This window comes from Jaculus jaculus, chromosome 3 (genome assembly GCF_020740685.1).
Source record: "Jaculus jaculus isolate mJacJac1 chromosome 3, mJacJac1.mat.Y.cur, whole genome shotgun sequence".
Classification (NCBI taxonomy): Eukaryota; Metazoa; Chordata; class Mammalia; order Rodentia; family Dipodidae; genus Jaculus; species Jaculus jaculus.
This window is the reverse complement of record NC_059104.1, coordinates 170,307,296-170,329,342: the sequence shown is the minus strand read 5'-3', so window position 1 is coordinate 170,329,342 and position 22,047 is coordinate 170,307,296.

Below are 22,047 nucleotides of genomic sequence, written 5' to 3'. Positions count from 1 at the left end.
TAATCTCAGGGTGGCCTTGAACCTTACTTTTTAAAAATATTTATTTATTTATACTTGGTATGGTGGAACATGTCTTTAATCACAGCACTGGGGAGGCAGAGATAGGAGGAACTCCATGAGTTACAGGCCACCCTGAGACTACATAGTGAATTCCAGGTTAGCCTGAGCTACAGTAAGACCCTACCTTGAAAAACCAAGAAAAAAAAATATTTATTTGAGAGAGAGAGAGAATGGGCACATCAGGGCCTCCAGCCACTGCAAACAAACTACAGACACATGTGCCACCTTGTGCATCTTGCTTACATGGGTCCTGGGGAATTGAAATTGGATCTATTAAACTTCACAGGCAAGTACCTTAATCACTAAGCCATCTCTCCAACCCCTACTTTTTTTAATTAAAAAAATTATTTATTTGAAGCAGAGAGATATAGAAAGAGAGAGAAAGAGAGGAGAGAGAAAGTGCATGTCAGGGGCCTCTAGTCACTGCAATCGAATCCCCGATGCATGAGCCACTTTGTGCATCTGGCTTTACATGGGCACTGGGGAATCGAACCCAGGTCATTGGGCTTTGCAGGCAAGTGACTCAACCGCTGAGCCATCTCTCCAGCACAAATTGTACTTTTGTGAAAAATGAAGTTGGAGAAGTAACAAACATTTTACCCACAGCTCAGAGCACGTGGATGGATCTTAATTGAGGCACCACCCCACCCGCCCCACGCCTGTGGTACCCATCTGCTGTTTGGAGTTAAGGCTTGTTGACTGTCTAACAAAAACTTTACGTAGGCGTTGAAAAGTGATAAGGACAATGCTTTCAATATCTGTGAAAGAACCAACTTGGAACAGCATAAAAAAAGAAAACCATTTAAATTTCACTCAGCAGTGAAGACTTTCCAACACAAAACTATTAAATGGGTTTTGTGGTTGTTTTTGTTTTGGTGTGTATGTATTTGGGTTTGCTGTGTGTATGTGTGCGTGTTCAGGCCGCAGCGCAGGTGTGGAGGTCAGAGAACAATCTCAGGGGTCAGTCTTACCTTCCTTCCACCTTCTACCAGGCAAGGTCTCTCGTTGTTCCCCACTGCATTCACTGGAGCAGTCATGGACTTCGGGGGATTCTCCTGTCTCTACCTCCCAGCTTGCCATAGGCGTGCTGGCATTACAGTTGCCTGTCATAGCATCTGCCTTTTTTTTTTCCCCCACATGTTTTTCATGAGAGAAAGAAAGAGATCCCAAGAGAATTGGAGCATCAGGGCCTCCAGCCACTGCAATGGAACTCCAGACGCATGTGCCACCTAGTGCACATGCGTGACCTTGTGCTTGCAGTACCTTGTGCATCTGGCTTATGTAGTGTCTGGGAATCAAACATGGGTCCTTAGGCTTTGCAGGCAAGTGCCTTAACCACTAAGCAATCTCTCCAGCCCCTGGCTTTTTTTTTTTTTTTCCTTCCAGTTTTGGGCATTCAAATTGAGGTACTCACACTTGGGCAGCAAGCTTTATCCAACCCCTTTATAGCTTTTTAAAAAGATAATATTATTTATTTATTTGCAAGCAAAGAGAGAAAGACAGAGAGAAGGGAGAGAGAATGGGTGTGACAGGGCCACTAGCTACTACAAACAAACTCCAGATGTATCGCCACTTTGTGCATCTGATTTTATGTGGGTACTGGCAAATCGAACCTGGGTTGTTAGGCTTTGCAGGCAAGTGCCTTAACTGCTAAGCTAGCTCTCCAGACCACCTTATAGCATGTGTGTGTGTACATGTATGTGTGTTCAGACATCTGTGAATGTGCATATGTGCAGGTGCACATGTGTGTGGAGACCAGAAGTCAATGTCAGGGGCTTCCTCAGTCACTTTTCACCTTACTTTTGAGACAGCGTTTCTGCTGAACTTGGAGTCCACCAATTTGGCTATACTAGCTGGCCATCAAGCCTCAGGGATTCCGTATCTCTGCCTCCCCAGTTCTGGGGTTACGGGTACATGCTGCCGCACCTGGCATTTTACACGGGTACTAGGAACATAAACTCAGGTTCTTATGCTTGAACTTTACCCATTGAGCCATATTCTCCAGCCCACAAAGCTATTTTTTATTTTCTGTTTCTTTATAGTCTTGTTGTTGTTGTTGTTGTTTTTGCTTTTCCCTTGTGAGTTTTTTTTCTTCTTGTTTTGTTTTTTCAAGGTAGGGTATTGCTCTAGACCAGGCTGACCTGGAATTCACTATGCCGTGTCAGAGTGGCCTTGAACTCACGGTGATCCTCCTATCTCTACCTCCTGAGTGCTGGGAATAAAGACGTGTGCCACCACGCCTGGCTCTATAATCTTAATTTCTCTATGTAAATACAGACATACTTTTTTCACAGTCATCACTTTAAAAGCTGCATAATGCTCATCCACTAGCTTCTCCTCTTGTCTTAGGCATGTATGTTATTTCTGGTTTTTCTGTCACTGCTATGAAGATTGCTCTGTAAACATTGTACATGGTCATGTTCTTTGTTATTTCAGATCCAGGGTCACAGAGATTGAGAAGTATGCAAGGATTCTAGAAATTGCCATTATTCTTTTCTAAATCTTCACTTAGAGGCCCTATTGCTCAAGCTGTCTAGATACCCTCATTTTTTTCTCCGTATCTATATAAAGCCAGATGTACAAGCCAAATGCCCAAGGTGGTGCATGTATCTGGAGTTCATTTGCAGTTGCTAGAGGCCCTAGCACACCCATTTTCTCTCTCTTTGCCCCCCCTCTTAAATAAATAAATATTTTTTAAAATAAATAAAGAACTTGAAATATTGAGGGTGTGTGCAGAACAGGAACAATTAGAGGCCAGCCAAGAATGAGTTCCTGGACATTGAAATTATTTGCCAAGCTATATTTTCATACTTTATTTTTTATTTTTATTTATTTGAAAGAGAGAGAATGGGTGTGCCAGGGCTTCCAGCCACTGCAAACAAACTACAGATGCATGTGCCATCTTGTGCATCTGGCTTACGTGGGTCCTTAGGCTTCATAGGCAAGCATCTTAACCACTAAGCCATCTCCCCAGCCCATTTTATTAAGATACTTTATTTATTTGTTAGTTAGGCCAAGCTTTTAATGAATACAATAGAAGGGCAGAGGATAAATTTATGTGAATTTCCCAGGACATAAACAAAGGCAAGAAATCAGAACATAGAAAGAGTGATCATAGGAATAGAATTGACCCAGAACACCTCTTGTGAAGATAATTTCCTTAACGAGAAAAACAACTGAAGTTATAGCTCAATGGTAGCATGTTTACCTAGCAGACATGAGATCTTGGATTTGATTCCTAATATGACACACATACATACACACACACACACATACATGCACACACACACACACACACACACACACACACACACACACGGGGGAGGGGGAGGAGAGAAAAACAAGGTAAAGTATAATCAGAAAATAAAGACAAATTTTCCTTGAAGCTACACAGCAAGTTTCCAAATTTAAAAGGGTCATTGGTTTATCAAAACAAAGTCTAGAAGACTCACATCAAGATTTATCATGAAACTTCGGAAATCCAAGGATAAAGAGAAGATTCTGGAAGCTTCCAGGGGATCACAGAAGTAGTAAAAGCAGATGCTTTCAAAGGCTGTAGATGTGACTGGATTCATATGCAGGGTTGTTTATTTCATTTTTATTTTCTTTGTTTTAGTTTTCTGAACTAGGGTTTCATATAGCCCAGGTTAGACTCAACTTTGCTGTGTTGCTGAGGCTGCATATGCAGATTCTTTTCATGACTAGTGATTGTAGTGAAAAGAAATTTGAATAATCCCTTTAAATTTCTGAATAGAAATTACTTTTAATCTATAATTTAACATTCAGTCAACAATATCATATGAAGGAGAATAAAAACTTTTTTTTTTTTTTTTTTTTTTGGGTTTTCAAGGTAGGGTCTCACTCTGGCTCAGGCTGACCTGAAATTCACTCTGTTGTCTCAGGGTGGCCTCGAACTCTCAGCGATCCTCCTACCTCTGTCTCCCGAGTGCTGGGATTAAAGGTGTGTGCCACCACGCCCGGCAAGAATAGAAACATTTTTGACATGTAAGATATGATCTTTTCATACAACTTCTATTAGAAAATAACTTGAGGGGCCAGAGAGATGGCTTAGTGGTTAAGGCGTTTGGCTGCACAGCCAAAGGACCCAGGTTCTATTCCTCAGGACCCACTTAAGCCAGAGGCACAAGGGGGCGCATGTGTCTGAAGTTTGTTTTCAGTGGCTAGAGGTCCTGCCTGGCCTGCCCATTATCTCTCTGTCTGTATCTCTTCTATCTCTCTCTCCCTCTGCATGCAAAAAAAAAAAAAAAAAAAAAAAAAACCCTCAAGTGCTGAGTTGGGCATGTAGCTCAGTGGTAGTGTTAAAAAAAAAAAAAGAAAATTACTTGAGATGAAATGACATTAATTGTTGTGGTGCTTTGTGTGAGATGTCCCCCATAACTTTATGTGCTTTTTTTTTCAAATGTTTTTATTTATTATTTATTTGAGAGAGAGGCAGGCAGAAAGAGACAGGGAGAGAGAGAGAGAGAGAGAGAGAGAATGGGTGCGCCAGGATCCCCAGCCACTGCAAATGAACTCCAGACGCATGCGCCACCTTGTGCATCTGGCTTACGTGGATCCTGGAGAATTGAACCAAGGTCCTTTGGCTTTGCAGGCGAGCGCCTTAACTGCTAAGCCATCTTTCCAGCCCAGTATTTTAAGGAATCGTTCCTTCGCTGTTGGCAAATTGGGAAAGTTATTGGGCGTTTGAGAGGTGGAGCCTTGTTGGAGATGTGTTGCTGGGGGCAGGCTTTGGGGTGTCATAGGCCAGCTCCCCCTTGCTAGTGCTAGGGCATTGAGACTATTTCCACCAAGATGAGCGGGTGCCCAGCCTCGGCGCTGACATGCTTCCCTGCCACGATGGAGCTGCCCCTGGAGACTGTAAGCCAAAATAGACCCTTTCCTGCCATCAGCAACTTTTGGTTGGGTGTTTTGTCCAGCAGTGAGATGCTAACAATGAGATTCCCTGACTGTAGTGCTTGAAGAAAAGGTTTATATCCAATTTATTTATTTGCATTTGTTTATTTGGAAGTCCGATCCCTGGAAGCAAGAATTCATGACAGGGGCCCAGAGAGATGGCTTAGCAGTTAAGGCGTTTGCCTGTGAAGCCTGAAGGACCCAGGTTCCACTCTCCAGGGCTAGATGGTAAGACCCTTTGCTGAAGACTCCACAGGCTCTGGTTGCGGAACACAGAGAAATCAAGCTGGGACCCAGCTGACCGCTTCCTCTCTGCTGGCTAGTGTTCACAGTGCGGGAAGGTGCTATGCAGCCTGCTGGGGGAGAAAAGCCCTCGACAATCTTACTCAGAGTGGACCTTGCAGACTGCACAGCTGACCAGCCACACAAGATGTGTTCCCCGGCGCGATCCTGCCGCGACTGTTCAACAAGTTCACGTAACTGTTTTCTGATCGGGCCTGAAGCCTGATCCACGGGAAAGCACTCACACCTGGTACTGAAAACCAGTCAAAAGCGGGTGGCTCTTACCGTCTTCACACTATCTTTCCCTGTTTGTAAATTACAAACAGATTATGCACGTGCAAACTGTCTGGCTTGGTAAAATATAGTTAACTTCTATGGAACAATCACTTTTTGTATCCGCCTGTAAACTGGTCTGGATCCTCTTACCAGATCCAAATTGCCACAACTTACCCAATTGTCAACACCTCCCACAATATGTGGGCTCCAACCCTCCAAACTCACTTTCTAATAATATATTACCCTCCTTCACAATCATTGAGAACTGGACCCTGACTGCCCAAGTCCTTAGGAGGATTCCAAGCTGCTGTGTGCGGGTCTCTTCTTTCAGGATCTACAAAACACCGTGGCTAAGTGTCCATGGACTTGCCATGTCACAGGACTCAGCGCTGCACAGCATGCTTGGGATAGACATGGGCCTGGATAGGCTGCTGTTTGGGGCCACTTAGGAATCCTGGTAAAGTGATCGGGTTATGTATGCCCTGTGTGAAAGGTACTTGAGACCACATCACAAGAGCTTACATATTTTAGCTTTAAGAAACACAACACCTGCATAACCAAAAGATTTCCATCTATTCATTTCTTAGAACCCACTGCCTGGACACTTCCAGGATTCAACCTTTTGCTTTGTTGTGACATTTTGTTTTTATTTTTATTTTTAAATCTTGATTGTGTGTGTGTGTGTGTGTGTTGTATATATGTGTACACACTTGAGTTTGTGTGCAGCTGTGTGGGAATGTGGAGGCTAGAGGTTAATGCCAGATGTCTTCTTCAAACACTCCACATTATTTTTATTTTATTTTTTAAAAGATTTTATTTTTATTTATTTATTTATTTATTTTTGATGTGAAATGTTTTTATTATAAAGTTTTTAATTAGAGATGGGGTGAGGGGAATGGGCATGCCAGGGCCTCTAGCCACTGCAAATGAACTCCAGACACATGCACCACCATTGTGTATCTGGCTTGTGTGGGACCTGGAGAATTGAATCTGGGGTCCTTAGGCTTCACAGGCATGCGCCTTAACCACTAACCCATCTTTCCAGCCCTATTGTTTTGTTTTTTTGAGGTAGGGTTTCACTCTAGTCCAGCCTGACCTGGCATTCACTCTGTAGTCTCAGGGTAGTCTTGAACTCATGGTGATCCTCCTACCTCTGCCTCCCAAGTGCTGGGATTAAAGGTGTGTGTCAACACGTCTGGCCTTACTCCACCTTAACAATTTTTTAAAATATTTTATTTATTTCTTTAAAAGAGAGAGAAAATGGGCATGCCTAGGCCTCTTGCCATTGCAAATGAACTTCAGAAGCATGCGCCACCTCGTGCATCTGGCTGTACATGAGTACTGAGGAACTGAACCTGAGTCCTTTGGCTTTGCAGGCAAACGCCTTAACCACTGAGCCATCTCTCCAGTCCACCTTATTTCTGATGCTAAGGTCTCTCACTGAGCCTGGAGCTCAGCGATTCAGCTATGCTCGTTATCCAGTAAGCCCCAAACATCCTCCTGTCTTTGCCTCCCTAGTACTGGGGTTGCAGGTATGGGCTACCACACCCAGCTTTTACACAAACTCAAATCCTCACGCTTGTGTGCAAGCACTTTACTGATTTATCTGCCTCTCCAGCTCCTAATGGGATACCTTACGTCTATATTTCTCCTTTTCATTTGGGCCTCTCACTTTTATTGTTTTGTTTTTTTTTGGTGGTTGTTGTTTTTTTCAGGGGTAGTGTCTCACTCTGGCCCAAGCTGACCTGGAACTCACTCTGTAGTCCCAGGCTGGTCTTGAACTCACAACGACCCTCCTACCTCTACTTTCCAAGTGCTAGGGTTAAAGGCATGTGCCACGACACCCAGCAGGCCTCTTGCTTTTAAGATGCCTGGTCTGTTAGGCCAAGAGACGGCCTAACGTGTCCTCCAGAATCGCCTCCATCAAGAGAACTATTGTATTCACTCGGCAACTTCGGATCTCCCCTTACTCCCACTTATTAAGCAGCAGTCCTTCTGCGCCTGTCTTGAATATGAGTGCTCACCAACAAGGACAGTAGGTCTGAGCTAAAATGCAATGTGAGCCTCTTATGCTATCATTGTCTGCTTGGTTGTAGCACTGAGCTGACCAGAGCCTAACCTCAAGCAACACGGTGCCTCCTCTCATCAGGTACTGTGATGTCTGCTGCAGCGGGTTAAGTTCTAAAACACCTCTGTAGCACATTTTAGCACCCCCTTCCTCTTTTCACAGCCATAGCCATCTTACTCCTTTTTTTTTTTTTTCCCACCCTAGCACAGGCTGACCTGGAATTCACCATGTAGTCCCAGAGTGGCCTTGAACACACAGCGATCCTCCTACCTCTGTCTCCCGAGGGATTAAAGGTGTTCACCACTACATCTGGCTTTTCCTTTCTGTTTTAAATTGAGAACTTTACTGTATGAACATATTGCATAGTGGTTATTACTTTCCTCTTTCTCATGGCTGTGGTATAGAAAAATGTGCCCTCAGAGATTTCTGCTCAGACTTTGTGCATCTTCCTGCCACAACAATCTTCCTTTTCTTAAAAAAGTATTTATCTAGGGCTGGAGAGATGGTTTAGCAGTTAAGTACTTGCCTGTGAAGCCTAAGGACCCTGGTTCGAGGCTTGATTCCCCAGGACCCACATTAGCCAGATGCACAAAGGGGTGCATGCGTCTGGAGTTCGTTTGCAGTGGCAGGAGGCCCTGGCACACGCCACCCCCTCTCTCTCTGCTTCTTTCTCTCTCTGTCTGTCACTCTCAAATAAACGAATAAAAATAAACAAAAAAAAAATAGTTATCTAAGCCGGGAGTGGCGGTGCACACCTTTAATCCCAGCACTCAGGAGGCAGAGGTAGGAGGAGTGCCATGAGTTCGAGACTACCCTGAGAATACAGAGTGAATTCCACGTCAGCCTAGGCTAGAGCAAGACCTTACCTCAAAAAACCAAAATGAAGATTAACAGAAGTGCTTTCAGTAAACTAAGTTTGAGAGGAGGCCAGGGGCCCAAACAGAAACGGAGCTGAGCTATAGGGTGACGACTGAGTCCTGAGAAAATTTAGACCAAAGTAGCCCTTTTGCTCTACCTGAGACGTCTATGGAGGCAGACATGGAACCACAGAGCATGCTCATGAGAACTTTGAACCTTCTCGTGGAGGAATTTTGAGTTTGGATCAAGCCCATCGAAGGTATTCTACCCATCGAGTAGACAGTCTCGCAGAGGAGTGTGCCGCCCACCGTGTGGCCCAAATGTTTGCTGTTCTGCTTCAGACAGGCTGAGAGCCCCAGGCGATCGCCTGTTGGCAACCCGGCATGGGAAGGAGAATACGTGTTTCTGCAAAAGATGGACTTCCAGGGCTGGAGGGACGACTCAGCGCTTAAGGCACTTGCCTGTGGAGCCTAAGGACGTAGGTTCAATTCCCAGAACCCACATAAATCAGATGCACATAGTGGCACATGCATCTGCAGTTTGTTTGCAGTGACTAGAGACCTTGCTGTGCCCATTCTCTCTCTCTCTCCCTCTGTCTCATAAGGAAAGAAAGAGAGAGGGGGAAAGGAAGGCAGGAAGGCAGGAAAGAAAGAAAGAAAGAAAGAAAGAAAGAAAGAAAGAAAGAAAGAAAGAAAGAAAGATGGGTTTCCAAACAGTTCAGGCCCAGAAACCTCTTGGGTGGAGGAGGACGAGGCTGTAGTGGTTCTCACAATAAGGGGGAAGCTGAAGGCTCCAATGGAGAAAGCCTTTCCCAGCCAGGCACAGGATCTTGGAGCACAAAAGAATAGCGAGTGGCTGTGGGACTCTCCATTCGCTCACCTGCCTGGTATTTCCAAGCACCCTAGGTACCCTGGCAAAGCCCGAGGAGAGACCAAGTGAGTACGCTGAGCCTCTAGAGGCCTCTCTCGTTGGGTATGAGCTGAAAGTTTAGGAGGTCTGTGTTTTGAGAAACCACACATGGAGGCCTTGCTGTCTCCTTCCACCTGCAGGAATCCAAGAAGGCCGTGTGCGCCTGCAGTGCTATGTCCTGCTGCGTTCTCCGGCTGAGCGGCTGAGCGTGGCCCTCTGCTGCCTGGCCTTGGGAAGCCAAGTGTTGGAGGGAGGCCAAGGGGCAGGGACCCGACAGTTCTCCAAGTCTGTGGTAGGGGGCAGGATAGGGTCAGTGTGTGTGTGTGTGTGTGTGTGTGTGTGTGTGTGTGTGTGTGTGTGTGTCTACTTTCATGCCTATGCCCACCATAGACATCTAAGGAACTGCTTGGGTCTGTCTGCAAGGTGGCCCTCTGTCTTAAAATCTACTCACCCAGGTATGTTTCGGGTCTCTTGCCACCTTGCTACGATTAGAAAGGCCACGTTTGCATGCGCTGTCGGCAGAAGCAGTCTTTAAAAAGAGCAATCTGTGATGGACGTTCAAATCTAAGGAAATAAGCCATTTGTAATCACACATCTTGCTTATTCTTAGGTCTATAGGTTGTGTCATTTGCTCAGCCACATCTGAAGTCAGCCAGCATGCTTACAGGAGCTGAGGAGGTTCGTGCTCCACGTTTCTCATCGCACTCCTTGCAGGGCTGATTGACGGAGCCACAAATACAGGGCTGTCTGAGATCAAGTCCCGCTGTGTATGAACACCCAAGAAATCAATGCAGCCAGTTACTGAGCCCGGCCAATTAGCGTTAACAACAGCTCCCAGTTCTATTCTTTTCCTCTCATCCACTCTGATGATCTCTGAGAACATGGACAGACACGTTTTAAACACTTTTCACTGACGATTTTATACATGCACATAGGGTGATCATAATCACCTTCATTTGTTCACTCTCTCCCACTCCCTTCCACAAGACCTCTTCTTCTTCTCTGCCAATAGTTCCCCTTCTATTTTTTTTGTTTTTTTACATGTGTTTAAGATTTTTAAGAAATTTATTTATTTGAGAGAGAAAAAAGCATATATATATACATATATATATATATACACACATACACATACATATACATATATGTATATATGTATGCATATATATATGTATATGTATCATATATATATATACGTATATGATATATGGAGAGAGAGAGAGAGAGATTAGGTGCACCAGGGCCTCTAGCCACTGAAAATGAGCTCCAGACACATGCGCCACCTTGTGCTTCCAGCTTTACGTGGGTACTGTAGACTCAAACCTGGGCAAGCGCCTTCCTTAACTGCCGTTTTTTTTTTTTTTTTTTTTTGGAGGTAGGATTTCACTCTAGCCCAGGCTGAGCTGGAATTCACTATGTAGTCTCTGGCTGGCTTCAAACTCACAACAATCCTCCTACCTCTGCCCCCCCCCACCACCAAGTGCTGGGATTAAAGGGGTGCACCACCACGCCCGGCTTCACCTGCTCTTTCGATACCTGTTTTGCTGTCGTCCATCATCCATGATAAAACATTGATGGGTCTAATATTGTGCAGACCTCATGCAGGTGATGACAGCCACTGTGAGGACAGAAATGCAAAGGCCACTTCATGTCCAGAAGACAGTGCTCCAAATCACACTTCCCCAATGGACAGACACTTTTAAAAATGATTTGTAATTTCATTTCATTTATTGATTTGAAAGCAGAGAGAAAGAGATAGAGAGGAGGCAGACAGAGAGATAATGGGTGCACTAGGGCCTCCAGCCACTGCAAATGACTCCAGATGCATGCGCCCCCTTGTGCATCTTGCCTATGTGGGTACTGGGGAATTGAACCTGGGTCCTTTGGCTTTACAGGCAAGCGCTTTAATCATTAAGCCATCTCTCCAGCCTGACAGACACCTTTTAATAAAACCATTTCATTGACCTCCATAAATGCACACAATGTAGCCTGCTCATAAACCCCATCCCCGTCTCTCTTCCACTGAAATCCTTCCTCTTTTCAAGTAGTCCTTCTATCTTGATGGTTTTTTTTTTTCCTTTTCTGCACTTATATTATGCAGGTCTTGTGCAGGAAGTGACTCCACTGTGAGATCATAAATGCAACTGACACTTTGTGTCTGGAAGACAGAGTTTTAAAGCACTCTTTCCCACTCTTTGGCTTTTACATTCTTTCTGCCATCTCTTCTGCACATTTTGTACTCTGCAAGGGTAGGGTTAGCTGTGATGCCTGAGGGTTCCCTCACTCCTCTTATTCCCCCATGCTCCATTCTGAAGACACCTTGGCCCTTGCCAAGGTACGTAACAGCAAGCAGTATAATGGTGCATCAGATGAAAACATCACTGGAGAAAAGAGTAAAAACAAATAAACAAACAAACAAACATGCAGACATAGGCACTAGGAATACAGCAAGGCAGGCCTCACAGATCACACGGAGAAGAGTTGAGTTAATTAGTGGTATAAGGACAACTGGCCTCTATGTTGTACCTGTTAAATAAAATTCATAGGCAGCTCCTGTGTTAGGTGCCCCCCCATACCAGCTTTCCTGCCCATAAAACCAACTCCCTCTTCTCTGCGGTTCAGAACACCCATTCTGTTTAGAGACTGAGATGTTACCTGACTCTAGAATTGCTACCCAAAAGCCAGTTAGATCTTTAAACAGAATTTGTGATCATTTTGTTTTTCAACATACCATGCATAAAAGTCATCCCCCAAACATTAAAAGCCTAAATGTGAAAAATCATCCTGTAAAGCCATCACTAAAATTCAGGAGGATGTTTAACGTCAGAACAGGGAGAAAACACTTATTTCTTCTCCGTGCCTAATTCAGACCACTCCAGGGCTGTGCTCAGAGCCCCCTGGGGATGCAGGATGCTGGAACCTCCAACACACTGTGTCCTTTCTCAATTACCAAGGCAGGGATAGGGAATGCTATTAATGCACGATAGCATCCTTGGGGCTTATCGCTTCTGCTCAGAAGTGACATTACTACGTTTGCTCGCATTTCATTGAATCAAAACAAGTCACACGGCTATATCCAACTTCAAAAGGGCCTGCCAAAGTGCCTGGAAGGAGAAGAAAGAAGGACAATTTAAAGTAAATCTTGCTGATTGGGAAAGTGTTTCTTTTTGTGATTAATTGGTTTTGCCAGGCGTGGCGGCGCACACATTTAATGCCAGCACTTGGGAGGAAGAGGTACGAGGATCACTATGAGTCCCAGGCCAGCCTGAGACTACATAGTGAATTCCAGATCACCTTGGGCTAGACTGAGACCCTACCTCAAAAAAAAAAAAAAAAAGAAAGAAAGAAAGAAAGAAAGAAGCCTGTAATTATTTTTATGATTTTATACATATTTAACGTGTTTTGGTCATATTAGATACCCATGACGTTTTCTTGTCTCCCTCCCGGTCCTATCAAAACCCTTCTTCTTCCCAACTAGTCTTCCTCCTACTCTCATGGATTAAAAAAAAATTTTTTTTTGGTTACTTTTATTTATTTATTCAAGAACGACAGACAGAGAGAGAAAGAGGCAGATAGAGAGAATAGGTGCGCCAGGGTCTCCGGCCACTGCAAACGAACTCCATATGCATGTGCCCCCTTGTGAATCTGGCTAATGTTGGTCCTGGGGAATCCAAGCCTTGAACCAGCGTCCTTAGGCTTCACAGGCAAGCTCTTAACTGCTAAGCCATCTCTCCAGCCCTTTCATTTCATTTCTTTCTTTCTTTTTTTGGGTGTGTGTGTGTGTATGGTCGGGGAGGGAGACCCTCTGTCTAATTAAGGTTGCTTACATGAGCATGGGTAAGGAGTTATTTACTGGAACCTGGGAAACTTACCACTGAAGAAAATGTCTCTCCTTCCCCTCGGGAACCTTTAACTGTCAATAGCTCCTCAGGGAGGGGTGAGGGCCTCATGAGCTCCTCCATCATCTGTGGCAGGATGTTAATGGCTCAATCACGTGTGGGTCTTGTGCAGGTAATAGGAGCTGCTGTGAGCTCATGAATGCAGTGGCTATGGGATGTCTGGATGACAGCATTTCACAGCACTCCACCCCATCCTCCTGCTCTTACATTCTTTCCACTCCCTCCTCTGCAAGGGTCCCTAAGCCTTAGAGGGGTGATATAGACGCGCCATTTAGGGCTAAACACCCAACAGCCGCTTATTCCCAGCGTAGTCACTAGTTACAAGTCTGCAGCAATTGCCTCCTACTACAAAAAAGAGACTTCTCTGACTGAGGTTGAAAATAGAACTGCTCTATGGACACACACATAAATATTTAGGAAGCAGTTTAACAGGCGTAACATGGCTGTGAGGCAAAGCAACAGTAGTAGTTTCCCTCCTAGCGCCTATGATCTCCTGAGCCGCAAGATTTGGACTCACTTTTCAGTACCGGGCATGAAGTGTCTCCCATGGAGTGAGCCTCAAATTCAATCAGAGAGCAGCTGGTTACCCCCACAACAGTCATGCCACTGCTCCAGCGAGTATATCTTGCCTGGCAGGTTGGAATTTAGTATCCAGAGTCCACAGCTGCTAAGACTGTTGGTGACTCCCCCCACCCTTGGTGGTTCGATTGATGTTCTGAATGCTAGGTCCCCAGCTGATGGAGATTTGGGAATTAATGCCTCCTGCAGGCAGTGTATTCTTGGGGGTGGGCTTATGGGTATTATAGCCAGTGTCCCCTTGCCAGTGTTTGGCACACTCTCCTGTTCCTGTTGTCCACCTTATGTTGGCCAGGGGGTGATGTCCACCCTCTGCTCATGCCATCGTTTTCCCCTGCCATCATGGAGCTTCCCCTCGAGTCTGTCAGCCAAAATAAGCCCCCTTCTCCTCACAAGCTGCTCTTGGTCCAGTGTTTTCTGGCAGCAATGTGAACCTGACTGCAACATCCCCTCAGCAGCCTGCATAGCATCTTCTAGCATTATGAAGGCTGACAAGCAGCTCACTTTCAGCTTAATTTCTCTCTGTCCTACAACCAAAGTGTGTGATATCTTCAATAGGGTCTTACCATCTAGTTCCAGTGGGTGACCAAGGGTAGCGGCAATGGCCTGCATAGTGTGGAGGGATTCAGGGACCTCCTTGATCAACAGCTCGTAAGGGGGATTCCCACCCCTGGGACTGGACTGTCATTTAAGAATATATGGCTTCTGGGCTGGAGAGATGGCTTAGCGGTTAAGACGCTTGCCTGTGAAGCCTAAGGACTCATGTTTGACTCTCCAGGTCCCATGTAAGCCAGACACACAGTGATGCAAGTGCACAAGGCCACACAGGTGCACAAGGGGGCTCACACATCTGGAGTTTGATTGTAGTAGCTGGAGGTCTTGGCACTCTCTCACTCTCTTGAATAATAATAATAATAAGAAGGAGAAGGAGAAGGAGAAGGAGGAGAAGGAGAAGAAGACCACTAGTCTGTTGGGTTTGCCTCAAAAAAAAGGAGAGGTGGCTGCAGAGATGGCTTATCAGTTAAGGCACTTGCCTGCAAAGCCTAAGGACCCAGGTTCAATTCTCCAAGTCCCACATAAGCCAGATGCTCATGGTGGCGCATGTGTCTGAAGTTTGTTTGCAGTGGCTGGAGGTCCTGATGCACCCATTCTCTTCTCTCTCTCTCTTTCCCCCCTCTCTCTAATAAATAAATACTTTTCAAATAAAAGAATATATGGCTTCTGAGAGCAGAATTATCTATCCATGGAGGGTACCTCCATTTAAGTTTTTTTTTTTTTTCAAGGTAGAGTCTCACTCTGGCCCAGGCTGACCTGGAATTAACTTTGTAGTCTCAGGGTGGCCTTGAACTCATGGCGATCCTCCTACCTCTACCTCCCAAGTTCTGGGATTAAAGGCGTGCCCCACCACGCCTGGCTTTAAATTTTTTTTAAATATTTTATTATTTATTTATTTATTCATTTGAGAAAGAGAGAGAAAGAGGCCCTTTTTAGTTTCCTGGTCTTTACAGACACTTCAAGTTAAGCATACCAATCTAAAAATGCAAAACTAGGATCTACATATGAGGAAGAACATGTGACATTTTTCTTTTGGGAACCTGAGTTACCTCACTCAGTACATTTTCCAGTTGCATCTATTTTCCTACAATTTTCATGATTTCTCTTTTCTTTACAGTCTAGCAGAATTCCATTTTGTTTGCAGACCACATTTTTCTATCGATACCTCAATGGATGGGCATCTCAGCTGATTCTGTTTTCTCGGTGTTGTGACCAAGGTGGCAGTGGGCATGGACGTGAAAGAATGTCGTTGATGGGATATAAAATCCTTTGGGCATAGGCCTAGGAGTTACCCCACATATGGTTAGGTCATATTGAGGCAGTTTGGGGTGACAGGACCCCAAAGTGAATAGCTTTCTCCTTGACTAAATGTGGGAATTGTCCTTGGGCTTGTAGGGGAATATCTAGGTCATTACAGTTTACTACAGGTCAGAAACTTCAGAAGGATCTGGCCTTTCCTTACCTCTGCTCCCTTAGGGAGTCCTTCCGCTCTCTTCTGAGAAGGCCCTTCTGAGAGAATTTAAATTTCTGGGAAGATTGACCTTTTCCAGAAATCCTGACCCCAGATTCCTGACATCAGGACTCGACTGGAGAAACCAGCCATCTCTCCATGTGGCTCATACAAACCAAGCCGGAGTCTCGAGGTGGGCATCTTTGTCATAAATCAGCAGGCTATAGCTACATGGATTTGTTTGTTGAGGCATGGTCTTGCCCAGGCTCAGCTTGAACTTCTGTGATCCTAACTCAGCCTCCCTGAGTGCTGGGAACACAGGTGTAACCCCCCATGCCCAGTTGCATGGGTTTGTGTTTGGGTCCTCTACCCTGTTTCATTGATCTCATGACTGTTTTTGTTGCAGCACTATGTTGCTTTTGTTAGTATGGCCCTGTAATAGGCCTTGAAATCAGATATGGCAATACCTTCTGTTGCAGTCAGGTTTGCATTGCTGGTAGAAATCACCCAACCAAGAGCAGCTTGTGGGAAAAGGAGGTTTATTTTGGCTTACAGGCTCGAGGGGGAAGCTACACAAGGGAAAATGATGGCATAAGCAGAGGGTGGACATCACCCCCTGGCCCACATAAGATGGTCAATAGCAACAGGAGAGTGTGCCAAACACTGGCGTGGGGTAACTGGCTATAGCACCCATAAGCCCTCCCCCAACAACACACCATCTCTAGGAGACGTTAATTCCCAAATCTCTATTAGCTAGGAACTTAGCATTCAGAACACCTAAATTTATAGGAGACACTTGAATCAAACCACCACACCTCCAATCATGTTTTTTTTTTTGCTCAGGATAGCTTTGGCTGTCTGAGGTTTTTCGTATTTCCAAATGAATGCTGATTGTCTTTTCTGCAGGGCGTAGTGGTGCATGCCTTTAATCCCAGCACTCAAGAGGCAGAGGTAGGAGGATCACTGAGTTTGAGGCCACCTGAGACTCCAGAGTGAATTCCAGGTCAGCATGGACTAGATGAAACCCTACCAGGGGAAAGAAAGATTGTCTTTTCTATTTCTGTGAATAGCTGGAATATTGGTGGGTATTATGTTGAATCTGTGTATTGCTTTTGGTAAGATAGTCATTTTCACAATATTGATTCCTTCAATCTATGAGCATGGAAGTTTTTTGTTTTGAGTTTTTTTTTTTTTCTCATCTAATATGGTCTTCAATTTCTCTCTTGAGTTTCACTTCTTTGGTTAGGTTTATTTAAAAGTATTTTTTGTGGCAAGGGTGAGTGGAACTATTTCCTTGATATCTTCCTCTCTTGGTTATTGGTATAGGAATATACCAATCTAGGAAGACTACAAGTTATGAATGTTAATTTTTTTTGTTCATTATTTATTTATTTATTTGAGAGTGGCAGACACAGGGAGAAAGGCAGATAGAGGGAGAGAGAGAGGATGGGCGCGCCAGGGCTTTCAGCCAGTGCAAACGAATTCCAGATGCGTGCGCCCCCTTGTGCATCTGGCTAACGTAGGACCTGGGGAACCAAGCCTCGAACCGGGGTCCTTAGGCTTCACAGGCAAGCGCTTAACTGCTAAGCCATCTCTCCAGCCCATGAATGTTAATTTTTAACCTGCTGAGTAGAGTAGCAAGTTTATTATGATTAAAGTGTTCTAAATTCTAATTCTAAAAGTTTTCTGGTGGGCTCTTTAGGGTCTCATGTGTAAAATCATATCATCATGAAATAAACATATTTTGACTTCTTCATTTCCTTTTATCCATTTTATCTGGTCCTCTTGTTTTGTTGCTCTAGCTAAGACTTCTAATACTATAATGACTGAGAATGGAGAAGGTGGGGCTAGAGAGATGGCTCAGCAGTTAAGGCACTTGCCTGCAAAGCCTAATGACCTGGGTTCAATTCCCCAGTACTCACGTGTAGAAGTCAGCTTTCAGGTGGCTGGGATGAACTTCCAAATCAGGCACAGTTATGGAGGAAGGAAATTAATTTGAAACCCATAGATCCAGGACAAGTTCTATAATGGCAGAAGAAGCTGGCCTTCTTTCACAGGGCCAAGCAGATAGATAGATAGATAGATAGATAGATAGATAGATAGATAGATAGATAGATAGGCAGAGAGAGAGAGAGAGAGAGAGAGAGAAAAGCCACAAGCCAAAACCCAAAAGCCACACCATAAAGCACCCACAGCAGGCACGCTGCAGGGACTCAAGGCTAAGCTCAGACACTTTGCATATCTTTAGACTGGAATCTCAAATCCATCCCCACACCTTAGGGCTGGAACCCAGGATCTGCTCCTCCAGCCAGGTGCTGCAGATCTAAATTACAAACTTTCATAAAACCCTGAGTATATTGAGTGCCATCCATTCAAACTATCACAACACCTAAAGTTGGATGCAGAAGGTGGCACGTGCATCCGGAGTTCATTTCCAGTGGCTGGAGGCCCTGGATAGCTCTTCTCTCTCTCTCTCTCTCTCTCAGTCTCTCTCTCTCCCTTTCTGTCTCTCTCTGCTTGCAAATAAATGAATAAAAATAAATAAAAGAATGGAGAAAGTGAGCATCCTTGTCTTGTGCCTGATTTTGGTGGAAATGCTTTGGGTTTTTTTCATCTAATATAGGTTATAGCCTTTATTATGTTGAGATGTTATTTCTATTTCCAGTTTCTTCACATTTATTATGAAGGGATACTGGATTTCGACTCTCATTTTTGTCTTGCTCTTTTCTTTCTTTTTTTTTTTTGAATATCTGTTCTTTTTTATTATTGCAATGGGATCCTTTTCAGAGTCCTATGTAAAATGATTACATAAAAGAACTTGTACATATAAGTATGTATTCTTCTTTTATAAAACAGGGTTAGTTCTTCAAGATAGGTTTGACTCAAACTCCTGGAGGCAAGTGACACTTCCACCTCAGACGACCTGGAAGCTCGGTTTTATGGGGCTGGGATATTGTGCCCACCGTCTTGTGCAGTTCTTCCTTTGCTTCTTGGTTTCCTGAGTTCTTTCTTCAGAAATCAAATGCCTTAGTCAACTCTTCAGGGGGCACGGGGCACCATTCAAGTGATCCAAGTGGGCCTTCAGAACGTGTCAGTTCCGACTTGCTCCATACACATGAATCCTCCTCCCCTGGGTACAACTCAGGGTCCACATCAATCTCCAGATCAGAACCACCATGCTCACATCCTGTCAGAGGTGGATCCTCAGAAGAGCTCGAGACACACAGAGTTCCTTCTTCAAATCTGGATGCCAGGCCATCCTTCATCACCAACGTCGATTTCATCTGGTGTGTGCCACACGTTCCTGCACAGTCCTCCTTCCCCTTCACTCCCGAGGCCCCAGGGGTGCCCGGCAAGCACTTCTCTGCCCCTATAGGAACGGGACTGGGGACTCCATCTCCACTCTGCTGGAGCACGCCCTGCATGGAAGGCTGAGTAGTGTTGTTGCCAGTGACGCACGGGTTCATTTCTGCAGATGTTTTCTTTTCCAGGCTGATGACTGCTTAGAGATGGGAAGATGCTCAGTGGCTTGAGGTGCAGACCTGCGAACTCTGAGGCAGAAGCTGCTCTAGCTGTCTTGCTCTTTTCTTATTGTAAACTTGTACAATGCACCTCATAAACTATCTTGTAATATCATTTATGAAAGACAATTTCATATATATATATATATAAAACTTCATATATATTCTAGGGATATATATATATATAAATATATATATATATATAAAATATATATATATATTATATATATGTATATATATATAAAATATATCTGGGGTAATGGCACAGTGGGTAACAATGCTTTCAGAACAAGCTCAAGGGCTTGAAAAGGCCTGAGTTGGCCTGAATCAAATCTCCAGCTTCTGTGTCAAAACTGGGCATGGCCTGTGGTGGTTTGAATCAGAAATCCCCCATAAATCATGTGTTTTAAATGCTTGGTCCCACACAAGGTGGCACATGCGTCTGGAATTTGTTTGCAGTAGCTGAAAGCCCTGACACACCATTCTCTCTCTCTCTATGTATCTGCCTCTCTCTTCCTCTCTCTCAAATATAACAAAATTAAACATATTTTAAAAAGTAAATTCTTGGTCTCCAGCTGGTGGCGACTTGGAAGGTGGAGCCTTGCTGGAGCAGGGGTGTTCCTGGGGGTGGATCCTGAGGTGTGTCACCCCTAGCTTGCCAGGGTTAGAGGGCTCCCTCTCCTGGCACTCCACCTGCAGTGACAGAGGTAATGTCCGGCCTCTGCTCATGCCGTGCTTCCCCCTGCTATTATGAAGCTTGCCCTCACGACTACAGGCCAAAATAAGAAAAAACTTTCCTCCCATCAGCTGCTTTTAGTCAGGAGCTTTGTCCCAGCAATGGGAAGGTAACTGCAACACGGCCACACACGCTCGTAACTGCAATCCTGCCGGGGGTGCAGACAGGAAAGTCACCGGAGCTCACAGACCAGCCAGTCTGCCCAAAAGACAACAACAGCTCCAACTTCAGTGAGAGACTCTATCTCCGGAAAATACGACAGGAGAGCAATGGACACCTGACGGTTCCTCCGGCTTCCATGCATGAGGCATGCACATCTGCATGCACACACACCCCAAGCATATCATCCACATGCTGAAATAAGAAATCAGTAACAGCTGGGTGCAGCGGCGCACACCTTTAATCCCAGCACTTGGGAGGCAGAGGTAGGAGGATCACTGTGAGTTCGAGGCCACCCTGAGATTACCTAGTGAATTCCAGGTCAGCCTGGGCTACGGTGAAACCCTACCTCGAAAAAACAAGACAAAACAAAAATCAGTAACAAATGAAATATGTAACATGACGTTTTCACTTAATCTTTTTGATATTTTTATTTATTTATTTATTTCAGAGAGTAGCAGATAGAGAGAATGGGCACACTAGGGCCTCTAACCACTGCAAACGAGCTCCAGCTGCATGTGCCTGTTTGTTCATCTGACTTTACATGGGCACTGAGAAATCAAATCTGGATACTTTTTGGCTTTGCTGACAAGTACCTTAACCACTAAGCTATCTCTCCAGCCTACTTAGTCTTTTTGTTGTTGTTTTTCAAGTAGGGTCTCACTCTAGCCCAGGCGGACCTGGAATTCACTATGGAGTCTCAGGGTGGCCTCAAACTCTTGGTAATCCTCCTACCTCTGCTTTCCAACTGCTGTGATTAAAGGTGTGTGCCACCACGCCTGGCCTAGATTACATCATCCTTTGAACAAGATAATTTCAAAAGCCACCAAATAGCTGTAGCTAAAACATTTAAGTGTGCCTCTCTTAATACTTACACTCAACTATGTTTCTAATAGTATATACATTATTATTTAATGAATCCTATCTTTACTTCATATTAGTTCATCCTGAAATTCTTTTCTTTTTCCTTTTTTTTTAAATTTTAAATTTTATTTTTATTTATTTGAAAGCAATGGACACAGAGAGAGAAATAGGCAGATAGAGAGAGACAGAATGGGCATACCAGGGCCTCTGGCCACTGCAAACGAACTCCAGATGCGTGCGCCCCCTTGTGCATCTGGCTAACGTGGGTCCTGGAGAATGCAGTCTCGAAGCGGGATCCTTAGGCTTCACAGGCAAGTGCTTAACCGCTAAGCCATCTCTTCAGCCCCTGAAATTCTTTTCTATTCATTATTTTTTCTTTCTTTCTTTTTTCCTTTCTCTCTTTCTTTCTTTCTTTTATTTATTTATTTATTTTGAGGGTGGGTTTTCTTCTAGCCCAGGGTGACCTGGAATTCACTCTGTAGGCCTAGGCTGGCCTTGAACTTAAAGCAATCCTCCTGCTTCTGCCTCCGGAGTGCTGGGATTAAAGGTGCACACCACACCTGGCCTAAAATTCTTTTCCATGGTCTTAAGTCAAGGTCCCAGCTGCACCCTAGTATAGATCTCTGAGAAGAACTCAGGCTACATAACCAGCAACTTTGAGTTGCATCTGCTACTGCTAATAACAGGACTATTTCCCAATTTTATATTTGAGGCACTGAAAACTATACAACCAACTGTCGAAGAATAGACTGGAAAAAAAAAAAAAAAACCAAAGAGAGAAAACAAGCAAAGGAAGGGAAGGTCAAGGGTTTTAAACAGTAAGAGAAGGTATGCTAAGTAAAGCTGTGAAAACTGACCCTCCAGATCTCATAAATCCACTTTATAGGTCTGCTCACATGCGATTGGCTGGAAGAAATCCTGTT